The sequence below is a fragment of the Panthera onca genome, chromosome A3 (genome assembly GCF_046562875.1).
Source record: "Panthera onca isolate mPanOnc1 chromosome A3, mPanOnc1 haplotype 2, whole genome shotgun sequence".
In the NCBI taxonomy this organism is placed as follows: Eukaryota; Metazoa; Chordata; class Mammalia; order Carnivora; family Felidae; genus Panthera; species Panthera onca.
In genome coordinates, this window is record NC_138341.1 from 21,298,292 (window position 1) to 21,315,017 (window position 16,726).

At 55.2% G+C, this 16,726-nt stretch overlaps 2 protein-coding genes across 2 annotated transcripts in view; one reads left to right on the plus strand and one right to left on the minus strand.

Annotated features, from left to right (window-relative positions):
- Positions 1-16,726, minus strand: part of CIB4 (calcium and integrin binding family member 4) — a 143,088-nt gene that overhangs the window by 100,694 nt on the left and 25,668 nt on the right. The gene's annotated exons all lie outside the window — the stretch shown is intronic.
- Positions 1-16,726, plus strand: part of KCNK3 (potassium two pore domain channel subfamily K member 3) — a 35,486-nt gene that overhangs the window by 969 nt on the left and 17,791 nt on the right. The window lies entirely within an intron of this gene.

Genomic DNA, 16,726 nt, shown 5'->3' on the forward strand with positions numbered 1-16,726 from the left:
CGCGGCACTCCCGCCTACTCCCGGTGCCTGAAACAACCCGTAACTGCTTCAGTGAGTGCCGCTTGGAGTGTGTGTGTGTGTGTGTGTGTGTGTGTCTGTGTGTGTGTGTGTGTCTGTGTGTGTGTGCGCGTGTGTGTGTGTCCAGATCCCAGAGTTTGGGCAAAGCCAGCCAGTGCGTTTAATTTTCTTAGGGCAACAAATCTGATGCTGGAAGCCAGATCCAGCTGTCTGCCTTCTCTGCTGTCCCAGGAAAACAGTCACCTCGCAGGAATGGCCTCGGTTCTCTTCTCCAAACAGCGGTGCAGCAGGCCACACACACACACACTCAGACTCTCTCACAACATAGACACGGGCACATGTACACACAGGTGCACACACAAGCACACACAGGACATACACAGGCACATGTACACACAAAGCACACGAATGGATACCCAGGAAAGGGATCTCCAGAGAGGCCCTTGACGTGCTATTCAAAGGTGTCCAGATAGGAATAAACACCTTACTCGCTCCCCAGGACTCTGTGATTCCAGCCCAGCTCCATCACTTTTCCCACTATATGACCTTGGGCAAGTCCCTTCTCCTGTCTGGGTTTCAGGCTCACGTCCACACAATCAGGGGTTGGCCGAAATGATCTCAAGCATCCCTCCTAGTCCTGGCATGCTCTCAGCCCACCTTCCCCCAAAGCCCATTGGGATGTCTCCAGACCTGGATCCTTCCCATTCCTTCTCCTCTCTCTGGTCCCCCTCCTTGCCTTGGCTGAGCTCCCAGGGGCTCATTGCCACATGGCATAGCCCATGACAAGATGGCAGTGTTTCCCTGGGAGTCCACAGAAGTTGAGGGAGTAAAAGGCAGGACTGGATGCTCTTCCTGCAGTCTATCCACTTGGGACTGTGTTCCAAGGCTCCACTCCTCTCTGGGGTCCATGGGGAACTCTGCTATATAGTCTCTGCATTCCCCTCTTGGAAGAGGAAGAAAAGGGCCCCCGGAGTGGATGGGGGTACCTCTGAGTCCTGCTGACAGGGCAGAATAGTCGGACTCAGATCTGCCCAAAAAGAAGCCTCCCCTCCCCACTTCCCTGCTACCTGCCAAGGTTTCAGGAGCAGTGAACAAGCAAGTTAGGCCTTCCCCCCATCTCTTCCCCCATGTGGTGCCTCTGATTATGTGTCCCCTTTCTTAGTCCTGTGGTCCCTAGGTCCACAAGTAACTTCCCAACTGACTTTGCCTGCAGCTTCGTTCTCCCATGGAGCGAGCGCCCCTGGACAATGCCGCCAGAAAGAGTCTCCCCAAAGTGCAGCTCTGACCATACCAATACCCTCTCAGAGTCCTCAGTGACTTCCAGCTGCCCGTGGAATCTGGCCCATGCTCTTTATCCCAAATTTTAAGGACCTTCATACCTGGCACCAACTCTACGTCCGACTTCATTTCTCACTTCTTACTGGCATGATTCCTCCACTGCAGCCATGCGGTCTGTCTCCTGAGAACACCTTAAGCGTGCCTGTCTGGCACACCTTTCTCTCGGTCTCCTATTTACCTTGTCCAAGCTAATCTTGCAAGTCAAGCTCAGATCCCACTTCCTCCTTGAAGTCTTCCAGACCATCTCAGGCCACCACTCTAGACAGCTACGGGACTTACTGTCACGACAACCTGGGTGACACAGTGTGGGCTCTCTTGCCCAGTGTGGGCATGGTTATTTACATTTTAGGGGATGTGTTTTGCCTCTTTGACCACATACTGAATTGACCTCCACATGGGCAGGGCCCTGTGGTTCCCATCTCTGTTCTCCCAGTGCCGGCACAGTACCCTGCCCCATGCGTGAGCACTCAGAGAATGCTATCCATGGGCTTAAGGTGTGCAGAAATGAAAGAGTGTCCTCCTTCCCCTCTATCCCTGCCATTTCCCAAAGTGCCTGTAGTCCTTACCAAGAGAGATGCTAAAAGCTGGGGGTAGAGGCAGACAGAGTGCAGTTCTGGTGATATTTGTTGATACAGTGCTGGGCAAGAGGAAAGACAGCATCAAAGCACCACCCTAGTTCTGTGGGGGCCCCAGAAAGGCACTGCCCACTTCCTGCCCCACCCAGCCATCCCTGGCTTTTTGTCACCTCTCTCTCTGGCTACGCCATCTGGCTGGAAACAGTCCACAGGGGCTCTGCTCTAAGAAAAGCCTGTCTGGGCTGTGATCAGATGGCTGGAATGGGCCCTATATTAAGCTGATCTTGACCCAAAACTCAAAGGCAATAGCCTCTGTCCACCTGATCCCTCTGGAGACCCACATAGGGCTCTCAAGGCACCAGGACTCACACTGGGATAGGAAAATGACAGAACCTGCCACTTAGTGATCACACTGCACTCCCATCTCACCTCTTGAATCTCAGCCTTCCCCACTCAGGAAAGTTGCCAGGGCAGGCATCGTTAGCTCCATGGCATAGATGAAGACATGGAAGGGAAAGTAGGGGAAGGGACTCCCCCAAAGCCACGCAGCTGGTGAGCAGCAGAGTTAGAGCAAGAAGCTAGGTCTTCTGACTCCAAGCCCAGTGCTCTTTCCCTGCCGGTCTCTTGGCTGCTTCTTCTGCTTCCATATGCTGTGAAGCCCGGAGCCAGCTGAAATTGGCATGGCCAAGACGTGCTCAGTGATGCCAGCTTGCAGGGCGCTCCTGGGCAGCCCTGATTGGTCGAGGGTCGGCAGGGTCTGAGTTAGTCATTCACCTGGTTAGTCACCGTCTCCATGAGCTGCAAGGATTCCTCCAGCTCCCTCGTCCCTGGCCTCCCAGCCAGGAAACCCTTCCTTTGTTGTGCCCTAAGTTCATCAAACGCAAATGGAAACTCTTTTCTGGGAAAGCTTAACCTCTCTAGCTGTTGAGTCATTAAACTCCTCCGGGGCCCCAGCCCCATCTATTCATAGCCCAGAGGCTGTCAGAGCTGGAAGGGGACTCAAGATCAGCTCGTGCCACCCCCTCCTCTTACAGATAAGGAACCAGAGAGGTGACAGGAGTCACACAGCCAGAAGTTAGCAAAACCTGACTCCCCGGTCTCTGCTCCTTTGTCCAGGATGACTCTTTACTTAATATTATGACTAGGAGCGGTAACAGCAACAATAATAATAGCGGCCACGATTTCTTGTCTACTCTGTCAGGCTCTACACCCTCTCGTTGGATTCTCTCACCAATCCCTCCAGAGGAGCATTATATGACCCCCACTTTTCAGCAGAGGAACCCAGGGCTCTGTGTGTAGATGACTCACCCATGGCCTTGTGACTTGAAAGTATGGCACCTGCCCAGATTCAGCTGGGCCTCTTTGACTCCCATGCCCTGGGTTTTCCGCCAGTTCTTTCCCAACTTCGAGAACCCAGTCCAGACCCTTAGATCTTGAGGGCACTGAGGCGACAAGGCTTGTCTTCTCCCCTGGCAAATCCCTTCCCAGGCGAGTGCCTCTCACTCCAGCGCCCCGCAGCCAGCCTGCTGCTCCCTGCACCCCGGCCGCTGACCAACCCAGACCACGTGGCAGAGCGGTGCCCGGCACCGGGCCCCAGCTGAGACTGCCGCGGGCTCACAGGTGCTGTGCTCCCATGTGGGCCCCCGTAATCCTCGGGGCTCTAAGGCAACGAGAGGCCAGGTGATTGATTAGCTGATGGAGCTGGGGCAGAAAACCTTCTGTTCTGCTCTCTCCTCAGCTTCCGGCCTGTTCTCAGCTGAGCGCAGGCTCCCATCACCCACCACGTGGCCTGGGAGTCCTTAGATTGTGAACTCAAGCAGGCAGCTCATGAAGGAACCTGTACTTTTTTACATCTTTCCAAGAAGGAGGAAAGTACACAAGTGACCTGCCACCCTCTACATCCCAGAGTCCTCCGATAAAAGAGTGAAAGGAGACATCAGCAGTCATCCAAACACCCAGAGAGGTGCAGGTACAACCCTGATTAGAACCGAGGTCTTTGGGAGCCCCCACTGGAGTTCCCTCCATCACCCCAGCCTATTCCCCTCACGACCCACCATCTCTCTTAGCACCGAGACCTCTGGTTGCTTATCACTCCACTGTTCCCAGGCCTCCGTTGGCTTGCTGGGGTGGCGTGGAGGGGCAGGCCAGCCTGGACTGGTCCTACCGCCCACTTTCAATCGGCAATTCCCTCCTCCCTGCCCACAGGCCACCCCTCTGCCTTTTCCGTGGCGGTGTAGGAAGGTGGGCCAGAGCGCCTGGGTTCGTTTCTCGACCCACCTCTCCACTCACCTCCCCACCCCCCACCACTAGTTATGTGATCTTGAGCAAGTTACTTAGTCTCTCTGAGCCTGTTTTGTCATTTACAAAATGGGGAGAAGAATATCTGCCTCCCGGGATTAAAAGGATAATATAAAGGAATGCCTGGTACAGAGCAGGTACTTAATAAGCAATATCTACAATGATTAGTGCAATTAACATTATTTTCATGTATGATTACTAATACTCCCCACACAGAAGGGAACTGCTTGGTTTCCCAAGGATTACCAAGACCACAGCCACCTCTGCTCCCTCCTAACAGGTAGGGGACAGGGAGTTGGGGACCAGAGGCTGCCACATCCTTCCTTCCCTTTATTCTCCTGATCCCACTCTCCCAGCCCAGGCTTTCCAGATCCTCACCCATGACTGGAGTCCACCTGACATCCAGGCTCAGAGGCAATGCTCCCTCCTTTGAGCAGGCAGACCCTGCAGAAAACCAGCTAAGGACAGTGAGGCACACAGTAGTGGGAGAACCTGCCCTGGACTGGAGCGAGGAAGCAGAAGTTCAGTTCCACTTAGCCCAGCTGCTGATCCTCTGTGACCATCAGTCTCCTCATCTACAAAGAGGGTGTATTTGATCAGAGGTCCTTCTGACTGTCATGCCTCCTACCTAAGGGTCCCATTCCCACCCATCACGGTGGGGGACTGGAGACACGGAGGGAGTGGGGGCAAGAATAGGACAGAAATAGAAGACACACGCCTGGCCACAGTGGGGACAGGACAAACACAATAACTATTTTCAAAGAAAACATAAACAAGCACAGATGAGTGTAGTGCAAATCACCACCATAAACAGCTTTCAGCTGGCAGCACAAACGGTGAATCTGCGAGTCAATTTTGTAATAAAAAAAAAAAACGTAAAATGATTTCCCTGCAGCCAGCCAGCCAGCAGCAAGGGAAAAGACCCAGGTTCTGACGGAGATCATTATCAGAGACCCAGATGGGCACTCCCTCACCCCCCATCCCTGCCCTGGATGCAGGGAACTGATGTGTGTCCATAACACGTCAGGCAGTGTCTGGGGCACTTGTCACAGCCTGCATTCCCACTGCCGCCCTGAGAGGGCAGGCGTTATCATTCTGTTCCCGGCAAGGAAAGGGAAGCTCAGAGAGGTTCCAAAATTGGCCCGGGACCCTACAAATATGATAGTGCCAGGGCTCACTCCCAGGGCCGTAGGGAGTATCTTTTCACAGAGCCATGCAGCTCCCCGCCCCCCCCAGCACCCCCGCCCCTGGAACGTCTGCTGCCCCTTCTGTATGCACGTCACAAATGATGTCGGATGGGTGCCAGGGTCCAGCTGTGGCCTCAGCTTCGGGATCTCTAGCCCTCAAGAGTATTTAGCCCAGAGAGAAATCAGAATTTTAGCTCCAACCCTCTTATTTTACAGAGTGGAAACTAAAATTCAGATGGGAGAAGGGGCATGGTCAAGGCTGCAGTTATTGTCAGAGCTGGCCTTGGAGCCTCCCTTGGTGTTCTTGCCCCCCTCCCACCGCCCCCCCCCCCCCCCCCGCAGGCTCTTAAATAAAAGAGCAAGCTGCCAGCCAGACTGCTCTGCTTGCCCTGGGTCTCCTCCTGACCCGCCTGTTAGCCTCTGGCCATCAGACAGCCACATGACAAATGCCTTTCTAGGCTGTTGTCGCCGTGGAAGAGCAGTCAAGGGTCCCAGTGATGCCGCCGCGTCCCCACTTGTCCACAATTCCTCGTTGTGGACAACTGCATTGTCCCGAAACTGAGGTCCCAGGCAGCTCCCGGAGACGCATCCCGCACCCTCACCTGGAGCCACCCCACCCCAGGCTACTGCCACAAGTCACACCTTCCCCTTCCCCTTGTCCAGAGCCGGCTTCCGCTGCCATCTAGAGCAAACAGCTCCAGTCCTCCTGGTCCTGTGGCCTCCTGGGATCCCTGCCAGGCGGGGGCCCACCTCCCACCCTCCACCCCCACAAAACCTGCCTCCTCACTGTCCCTGATTCCCAGTGACACACAAGGACTCCTTAGTGAGGGCACACACGGCTGCTGGCAATTCAAAGCAGGAGCCAGGCCTGGGAGCTAGAAACGGGGTTCTTTCTCTTTAGACAAATCCTTCTCTCTCTCTCACTTCTGCTGCCCCTGAACTCACAGGAGGAGCAGACACTTCCCTGGCGTGCCTCAGTCTTCCCATCTCTACAGAAGAGATGTTCTGCAGGGGAACTAAAGAAGCCCTGCTCAGCAATGTGGAGCCACTAATGGTTTGCAAACACCGCTGTGTAAGGAAAGACCTGGTTGATCTTATTTAAACGCAGATTCTGAACCAGTAGGTCTGGAGCGGGGGCCTGAGATTCTGCATTTAGAAATGCAGAAACCCCCAGGGGACACTGATGCTGTTAATTCATTGTCTGCACTTTGAGCAGCAAGGATCTAAGCAACCTGGAGACCTGGGAATAGACATGAGGTGTAGACTGTGGTTTTAAGGACGAGAGTGTGTAGAACTGGAAAAATCCCTAGATGTCTGGTTGTGGAGCATCAGAGCCAATGGCCTCGGAGCCGGTGGATCCCTACTCTGAGGCTGGAGCGGGGCTGCGGCTTGCCCCGCAGGACAGGAGCCCTCCGTGGAGCCTAGGTGGGGCCCCGAGCTGTGCAGTCACGCAGGTGGGGGAAAGTGAGGAGGGGAGTGAAGAAGGGCTTGTCCCCCTGGGAAAGCCTGAAAACAGGTGTCTGCTGTCCTCAGCTCATCCACCTGGGAAGCTCCTTAGGTCCATGGACAATGGTTGCCCTGGAGATTAAATGACCAAGTGGGAAACTGGCTTCTCCCTCATGGAGACTACCCATAGTCCCAAGGGGCGGTGCAGCCTCCAGTCCCCATTAGAAGAAGAGGTTTGGGAGCATTTCTTCTTTTAAGAACCCTAGCTTCCTGTGGGCTGGGATCCAGACAGCTAGGGCCCACGGAGGTCCCCAGGCCCAAGGTCCTCTGGCTACTAGATACACTGACTCTGCCGTAAGCGACAGTGTGGAATGCAGCTGGCAGGTGAAGGCCAAACTTTTAAGAGAGACATCAACAACCTAGGAAACAGTCAGAGCAAGGGAAGAGCATGTCAAATGAGGTACACTTGATGGGGACAGGCGTGGAAAGCATGCATGCTGCCTTCAAATTTTTGCTGGGCTATTGCAAGATTAAAGACCCGACCTCAGGCTGCTTGGGCCCAAGGGGTTGAACCAGCTCCAGGGGGTAGAATCCATAGAAAGACTTGATTAAGTCCAATCTAAGGAGAACTTGTTAAAGTTGCAGCTGACCAAAGATGGACTGTGCTGCCTCGAGAGGCGGTGAGCTCCCCATCACAGGAAGCATACAAGAAGACACTGGATGGGCAAGCTGCAGAGGATGCCTGTATCAGTCAGGGTTCAGTCAGAACCAGTAGAAGAGATATATTACAGGGAATTGGCTCACATGACGGTCGTGGCTAGAGTAGACCATCAGGACAGACAAGCTGGAAGTCTTTCCAGCAGCAACCCTAGATTAGTGTTTGATTAATACCTAAGGCAAGTAGATACATTAAAAAGATCATTGGGGACTAAAATAAATGGCTTTTAAAGTTCTTCCCGACCTTGAGATGCTCTGATTTCTTGATCTTTAAGGGGGCAGCCTGGAGAGCCCAAGTACCCAAAGTGGACTCAGCCGTGTCCTGGGGGCCCCCAGGGCCTCTGGATCACCTTCCAAATAGAACTGTCTTTAGCCTTCATTTCAGTTCGGTTTACCAAAAATCACTGAGGTCTCCTGAGTGCTAGGCACGGTACTTGCCACCAAAAGAATAGAAAACTAAGACCCAGCTCCTGCCCCAAGGAGCCTCTGGTCCAGTGGCATCCTGAAACCACAAGCTGAATGTTATCCATGCTAAATCCTAGTAAAGTGACTCAAAATAGGGATCTGAGAAGGCTTCCTGGAGCAGGTAGCACTTGAGGGAGCTTGAATGAGGAGTGAGGACTCTAGTAGGTGACGATGGGCAGTGAGAACTTTCTGGATAAGGCAACAGCATGAGACAGTCTGAGGGGCATGAATGTACCCAAGGAAAGTGGCAAGGACAGATCCTAGAGGGGTAACTTCTGGACTCTGGTGGGTGGACTTGATTAAACCACTGGGTGCCCCATGACCCTGGATGAACCAGTGGATCACCTTAATTGAATAGCAGGTACCTCCATGACCTTGGTTGAACCCGAGGGTGCCCCAAAACACAGCTGAACAAGTGGGTGCCCCCAGGATTCCAGCTGAACCACAGGGTCATGAACCTGAATCCCGACTGTCTCCCTTCACCCTCGCCCTGGTCACCCAGCAGACCTCAGCCCCCAGGGAAGTCCCTCCCTCCTGTCACCACACTTCCTTTTCTGGGCCACAGGACCACTCGGGAGCCCAGACCAAATCCAGTTTTATGGATGGTATGCAGGAGCCCCAGGGCAGCACTGAACTGAAGGAGATGATACTGTCACACAACACTGTGTGGACATCTTCTGCATGGACAGCCCCAGACCCCAGCTCTCAGACCCCTTCCCTCTCCTTGAGACTTCACAGCTTGGCATGGACTCAGTGTCCCTCATCAGGAATGTGTAGGGCCTCTCCCGACCACAGCCCCAGTGCAGAAATAACCATCTCAGAAACATCCGGAGAGGCACATTCCAGCCCTCCAGCCACAGGACCATCTGGGGGGCTCTCTCCAGTGACCCAACTGTCAGGCCCCAGTGGAGCAGCCGAGAGAGAGAGAGAGAGAGAGAGAGAGATGCCAGACTCCCATACAGGAAGCAGCTCTCTCCTCTGGGATGGATCCAGTCCTCCTCCTAGTGTAGAAGGGCTCCCTGGGACCTTGGGGGCAAGCGGGGGTGCGGGCAGTCGCAGGCAGGAGGAAGCCTCTGATTGATGCACCAGGGGGGGTCTGCCCTGGGCCGTTCCGTCCTGATCTTAGACCTGATGAGAAGCAGCCACTCCCCACGGAGCCTGCCTCAGTTTCCACGGTTAGGAACCAAAGCTGCCATTAGCTGGGAGGTTTCTCTGAGCTGAGCCTGTGACAACGATCACCTCATGCGATCCTCACAGCCAGTGGCACTGTTACAATCCCCATTCTACAGACCAGGACCCTGAGGCTCGGAGGAGTTAGGGAGGGCGTGCAAACGCACACTGCTGGCAAGTGGCAGAACAGGGATGTGTAAAGCACGCACAGCCCTTGGCGTATAAAGCACTTGTTCATATAGTATCTCTTCTGAGGGTCCTGTGGACCCAGAATCACGGGTATCATTACTCCCACTTTGCCAATGAAGAAACCAGACTGGAGAGCATAAGGTCACTTCCTACAATCCTAAGCCAGTGATGTGGGAGCAAGAGTCAAATCAGGACCCCTCCCCAAACCTAAACCACCCTCTCCCCCAGAACACAAGTGCCCTCGCCTCCTACACAGTGGCTAAAGGTGGGTTATTCCCATGACACGGATGTGGGGACATTGCAGATGCCAGCCTATGGAGGGCAGAAAGGGAAATATTGGGGGGGGGAGGACAGTTGTCACTGGGTGGCCTTAGTTTCACACATTTGCCAAAGCCATCTTTCCGAACAGGATGGGAGCCCAAGACTAGAAATGAGAACAGAGTGACGGTTCTTAGGAGTGGCCAGTGAGTGAGAGAGGGGGCTTTGCCAGGGACCACTTGGACAAGTCACCTGCTTCCCAGTGTGTAGGGACAGGTGAGATGGCCCCTGCGTGCCGAGTAGGACACTTGTCCCCACCCAGTAACAGCTGTTGTTTGGAGCCAGAGTGATGGGTGTCAGGGCCTGACTTAATTCATTAGGCCTGAGCCAAGCCCAGGAGCCTGGAAGTTTTAGAGTCCCCCAGCGAAGGGTCTGCAGCCAGGTTTGGGAAGCACAGGAGAGAAGAGAAGTTATTAGAATCAGCATTCTGTACTTTGGAGGCTGGGCCACTTGCCAGCCAGCCTCTAGCATTTTCTTTCTGGGTTTCCTTGGTACTTAAGAAACATTCAAGGGATGGCTAAAGAAGAACCTTTGGAGTTTGCAAGCCAAAGCTCCTGGGGCGAGCCAGGTGGCGGAGACAGCAGGAGTCGGTGGGTGGCCCCAGGAGAAGGCGGCACCCCCCCTCCAGGTAAAGGGGACTGAGAGTCTTAGCGGGGTCCTAGGGACAGGCTCCACCTTCACGGCTTTAGCTCTCAGGCTGCTCTTAACCCCAGGGAAGGGAATCAGCCCCAGCGAGGCCCATCAGCCATGTGAGCATCACTCACCTGCGAACAAATCGGGGGGCTTTGGTCCAGCTGAGCCATGTGACTCCCTCTTCAATATGACCTTGCATCATGGGTTTTCCAACAGTGAGGGTTAAACATGGTAAGACCCTCTGGGGCCGCCCTTGGTCTTTGATCCACCTCTAGGTGGGGCCAGAGAGAGAGAAACCTGGACCCAAATTGAGTGGCAGGCCTCCTTCCCTAGGGTGTCACGCCCAGCTCAGTGCCCCAGAGTTGGAAACACTCGTCTTCCGTGGGACCAAAGAGGCCCTGAGGTCCCCTGCCTGCCCCTCAGAGTCAGCCACTGGGTTCATGGAGGTGGGCTATGTGTCCTTTCTCAGAGCTGTGGCTAACGACAGCTTACTGCAGTTGAGTAAGGAAAGTGGGACACACGATCCCCTCCATGTTTCTCAGTTCTCTGGCTGGGAGACCCACAGCAGGTCACATCCCCCCGGCCTTATCCGTGAGGGACCGGACTGGTGTGTCCGAGCCCCCCGTACAGCTCTGACCGTCTGTGTTGGACCTGCTCCTGGCCTCTACCTCCAGCCCTTCCTAACAAGCACACTACTCAGGGTGACATGCTTGTCCCCACTTCACCCCATGCTGGCTGAGCCCTGGAGGGACTTCCTCTGTGTCAGTCCCAAGAATAGAGCTCTGTACAGGACCTCCAAGTCACCCCTTTCGGAAAGAGAGCATTTCTGACTGTGGCCGAGGCCGCGCTTATCAGCAGAGCAAGTCTGCTGTCCCAGCCCCTGGGACAGCTGGAATGCAGGAACCTCCCACCGGAAAGGGCGGCACCCCAGCTGGAGCTCCCACAGTAGTCCGTGGGTGGGGTGTGGGAGGCAGTCACGGTGCTGGGAGCAGGCTGACCCCAGCCAGCGCCGTCTGACAGGGGGTGGCCAGGAGAGAGGCTGCAGGGTGAGCTCAGGGTGCTGACGCTGGCATACTTGTGCAGAACAAGGGCTCAGCTTGGCAGTGGATGGCATCGCAGCAAGCCCTGGGGTCCTCGGGATTCTTTGAGAATCACTGATTCAGTGCAACACTTCTCTCTTCCAGATGAGGAGACAGAGATGCAGGGAGGGGGCGGAGGGAGCTGGAGAGTGAACCAGAAGTTCACAGAGCCAGTCCTCAGACCCAGCCTCCCAGCCCTTTCCACTCCCTCAGTATGCCCGCACAGTCATCCCTCCTCTCCCTCTGGTTCTCTGAGCGTCTTCCATGTGTCAGGCACCGCTCTAGGCCCCAAAGACTCAGCTCCTGTCCTTACAGTGTCTACAGTTGAGAGGAAGTAGGTAGGTGTACCCAGGGCTATGCGGTCACAGATAAACAACGTCATCTCACTGGTAACAAGTGCCAAGAGACAGCAAAACAAGAGGATGTGGCAGAGACAGGGATGGGCAGAGGGTTCTATATGATGCAAAAATCAGGAAAAGCCTCTGGGGGGCAGAAGAGGGAGGGACAGCAAATGCGAAGTTGCCCGTGGGCCACAGTTGGGCATGTTTGAGGAAGAGCGCAGGAAGGGCAGTGAGCTACAGCATACTGAGCCAGGGGGAGGAAGCGTGGAAGGGTTGGGTCTTGCAGGGCCATGGAGGCCATGGTCAAGAGCTTGGATTTTGCTCAAGGTGTGACGGAAGTCACTGGAAGATTTTAAGCGCTGTGTTGTGTGATATGACTAAAGTTTTTACCAGATCCCTGTGGTAGGGGTTGGGGAAGGTCAGGTGGTTGTAATTCAAGAGGGAAACAGGGAGACCTGCCAGGCTTCCAGTGACCTGAGAGAATGAGGGTAGGTTGGACCCAGGTGAAGACTGTGGACGTGGTGAGCAGGCGTGGATTGAGGGCATGTGTTGGGGCAGAGTGGCCGGACCTGATGCGTGTGTTGGGGAAGAGGAGGGTGGGAGAGGACTGTACGCATCAAGGAAAGAGGATAGTCAGGGGTGGCCTTTGACCTAAGCAACCGGATGGAGGGTGAGCATTGTCTGAGACGGAACGTAAAACCTGGAGAGTAACAGGTTTGGTAAACAGATGAGATTCGAGAACTTCTGTTTTCAGACATAGAAGTTAATTTGCAGATGCTTATTACCAGCCCCTGTGGGCAGTTAGATAGACAAGTCTGCAGCGCAAGGGAGAGGTCAAGGCTGAAATACAAATCTGGGAGTTATCAGATGGAAATAATATTTAAAGTCACGAGGCTAGATGAGATCACCTGGGAGGAGCGGGGAGCAGGGGAGAAAAGCCCAGGGCCAGCAGCACCACCACCGCCCCCAACACGGGGAGGGAGGGAGGGAGAGCAGGAAAGGGGGCCTGCCAGACACTGGAGAGGAACCTGGAGACCAAGAGCAGTGTTTCAGGAGAGAGGGAGCTGTCAGCTGCCAGCTGCTGCTGGGAAATCAAGTCAGATGACCGCAGGGAAACCACCAGGGCAATTGGCAGCCTGGCGGCCATGGGAGACACTGACTATGAAAACAGAGGGCCACATTCAACAGCTTGTTCCGGGAGCAGAAGGTGGTAGGGGCGACTTTTGTCTCTGTGGAGCCGGAGGTGGAACAGAGGGACCAGGTTTCAAGAGAGGCAAGGGAGAGAACACACGGCCGTTACGGCTCCCCGTCTTCAGGCCTTTTTCATAAATGCTTCGCAAACCCTCCTGCAGAGGCCCGTGAGCAGTTATCATTATGTCCATTATGCAAACGAGGTCCAAGTTCCAGCTCAGTTATCAGCTCAGGGCTCCCAGCCAGGGATCCAGTCCAGGCCCATCTGCCCCCAAAGCCCCTGCTTGTCGTGCAGCAGCCCCCCAACCGGCCCCTGGTTCTGCCAGTCTCTCCTTGCTGCTGCCTCCCCCCTCTGCCCCGTCTGCCCCACCTCCCCATCCATCCTTGTCCTTTGATCGTTTCTGCCGGCTTCCAGCAGTCTTGGCCTCTGCCTCCCTCCTCTGGGTGAGCTCTGCTTTTTCTCTTTGATCCGGCAAGTCTGTCCTCAGCTGTGTCCTCAGCTGGGCCCTGTGTCCCTCTCCCTGTCAATGCAGGATGTCCTCACACCTCTTCCCAAAGGTGGGGGGTCTGCAAGCACAAGGGCCTTGGGGGAGCCCGGGTATGTGGGATGGGAGTGTGGTTCCTGCCCACCCCGCAGCTGCTGCTGGGGGCTCTTCAGGCCGGGCCCAGCTGCAGTCCAGTCCCCACTTAGCACTGAGGGTCCCGAGATGCGAGCTCACAGGCCACAGATGCACGTGGAGGCAGCCAGGAGTGGGCAGCTGGAAGGGCCAGGCATTCTTACCCTGATGGATCAAGACGGGCCTCAAAGTTCTTCTCAAGAGAATGGGACACATGGGAAGCGGTGGTCAGGAGTCCCAAATAGGGCGACATAGCTGACAAAACGAGCCACCTGGCTGCCACCACATGCCTCCAGAGAAGAGCGGGACTCAGGACCCCAAAGTCCCTTTTGGAGCCAGATGATTCCAGCGGAAAGTCACGAGGCAAGGCCTAGAGATAAGTAAGGTAGAGAGGAAACCTGCCGGGACCTGGGCCACGTCACTCTCCACCCAGCCTGGCTGCTCTCCTCCCCACCCTGCCTACATCCTGACCCAGACGAAGGGAGGCCCAGAGCCACCTTCAGCTCCTACCTCAGATTCTGAGGCCCTGCCCGCCCCCGGCTGTGCTGTGACCCGGCTCCCAACTGGAAGAGATGAGCAGAGGGGACACGCAGGCACCCCGGGGCCCAGCCACTCCCCAAAGCCCTGACAGGGGGCTGTGGTAGTAATTAGCTTCTCACACATCCCCGGGGTTATTTTTAAGCCTCGTTCTTCCCTGGTTTATTTTTAAAGTAACACTGGCACGCGGCTGGCCAGCTGCCCTTCCCAGGTGCCGTGCCGATTTGGGCCAGGAACGGAGCAGGGCAAAATGCGCCCCTCCCCTGGGGCCCCCCACCGGGTGCCAGAGTTAACCAGCCCCTCACTGGATGGCAAGGGAAGTTCCTGCTGCTCTGAAAGCCCAGGTCCAGCCTGGGGCGAGCAGGTGGGCTGGCGGCGGGAGAGCCCCCCCTCCTCCCACTCGGCCCGAAAACTCTCACATCTCTGTCCTGCCACTGATGCACACGCTCCATGACCTCGACCAGGTCAGCTCACCTGCCCAGGCCTCAGCTTCCTCACTGCTCAGCTGGGAGAGTGATAGCCATACCTGCCTTCCTGACTGTCAGACACTCAGAAAGAGAGTGAGAAACTGAAGCAAGGCTCGAGCATACAGGAAAGCGCTGGGATGAACTCTCCATTCAGCCGGGCTGCCCCCCACTGTCCCACTAAACTCCCTTGAAGCCCTGCCTCGCCCCCTGGGCCTGGGCGAGTGACTCCTCTGTGAGAGGCTCCTCGGTTCCCTTCATCTCTTACCCACCTGCCTGGAGACCAGCCTTCCACATTTGCAGTCTGGCCGAGCTCTGATCCAGGCTGCCCGGGGTGCAGGGGCAGCTGTCAGGCTGCTGGTGGCCATTACAAGGCTTCTGCTTGGGATGGGGGTGGAGAGGGCAGAGCCCCCACCCCCACCACCCCCACCCACCTCCTCCCTGGCAGCCTTCCAGAGAGCTCAGCTATGGAAAAGCACTGCCAAGGGTGAGCTCCAAAACACTTTCCTCAGCTCCAGAGCAATAGCTAAGCCTGGAGAGCTATGACATATGGTAGAGGACACTGAAAGGCAGGTTGAAAGTTTGGGCTTCTTTCCCTGTAGTCAATGGGGAGTCACAGAAGGTTTTTGAGTGGAGGAGTGACATTTTGAGCCGAAAGCAGGTTTTTACACAGACAGCAGAGTGGGGCATAATCTGGAAGTTGGGGTGGGGAAGATTAGGGAAGGGGCTGGAAAGCTGCCAAGGAGGTCAGGAACCACTGCCCAAGCCCAGACTGCAAAGGGTGAGGGCCTGGATGACTCTGGTGGCTAAAGGAACAGAAGAAAAGGACAGGACTAGGAGGACTAGGACAAGGTGTGCAGGGGAAAGGAGGAAGGGACGGTGTTCAGTCTGGCTAAGGAATGAGCACATTAACAGGAATCAGGCAGTACAGAGAGAGCCAACATGGGGCAGAAGGGTGCTTTCGGGTTGTCACAACAAGCTTGGGTGTTCCAGTTCAACCACGTAGAGCATGGAGTGGAGCTGGAGGCAAGTTCTTGGCGGCCCGCTCTGGGAGCCAGCATCAGAGCAGTTCATGCAAAGTCCTGCCCCACTCTTACAATCAGGGTGCAGTGGGTGAGACTGCAAAGGACCAGCAGAAGCAGGAGAGTGGAGTGTCCACAAAGAAGGCAGAGGAAGACTGGCCATCGGGGATGAGCGTGGCCAGAATATGAAGGACAGTAAGGATGCCAACATCCAAGACCCTGTGTGTGGTTGTCCAGGTTGTGTACTGTCCAAAAGAATCCAGCTGATGGGTTAGGAAGCTGAAGTTCAACATGCTCAGCAAACTATGCACTCCCAGAGGCTACATCCAGCCAGAGGGGCCCATTTTTTTTTTTTCTAATTTATTCTAGAGTTGCCACATAGGTACGGACAGCCCTGTGCCACGGGGTCTGACACTCAGGAAATTCCCGAGGTTTTCAGCAAGAGTGGTCTTGGTGAAGTGGGGGCAGCTAAAGGGGTGAGAGGGGAGGCAATTCTTGGGGGAAGTAAGACCAAGGAAAGGGCATGGTAGGCCTGTCTCCCTCCCTTTAAAAAAACAAACAAACAAACAAACAAACTTGTGGCCAATACTGAGACACTAGGAGAGGACAGTTTGAAAATACCGCCAAACGGGGGGCCTCCAGAAACAACGCCAGGAGGAAGAGCCCAGGACCGGGGCAGAGTGCAGTCAGGGGGTCGGCCTTGGGAAGGGAGTCTCTCCTCCTCTGAATGGGAGAAGCTGGAAGGGAGCAAGGCCCACAGAGAGAACAGGAGAAACAGTATGGGGAGGGCCTCACTCTGCCATGTTTTAGATGTATGACCTTGAGCAAGTCACTGAACCTCCCTGTGGCTCAGCTCCTGCATCTTTAAATGGGAATAATAATAGTACCTACCAAATAGGGTTGTTTGGGGATTAAAAGAGGAGCATGTATTTGCTCGCTTAGAGCAATGTGGCACGTGGTAAGCACCATATAAAAGTCAGCTAGTATTGTTTTGAATTGGGGAGGAGGGAGCCGTGACAGAGGCATTTAATCATTTGAATAAAGTCAAGTGCAGAGAAAGCTAGCTTGCCCAGATTCCACATTGAGGAGGGGTGGGGAGGGGGGGGGCACAGCAGAACTGT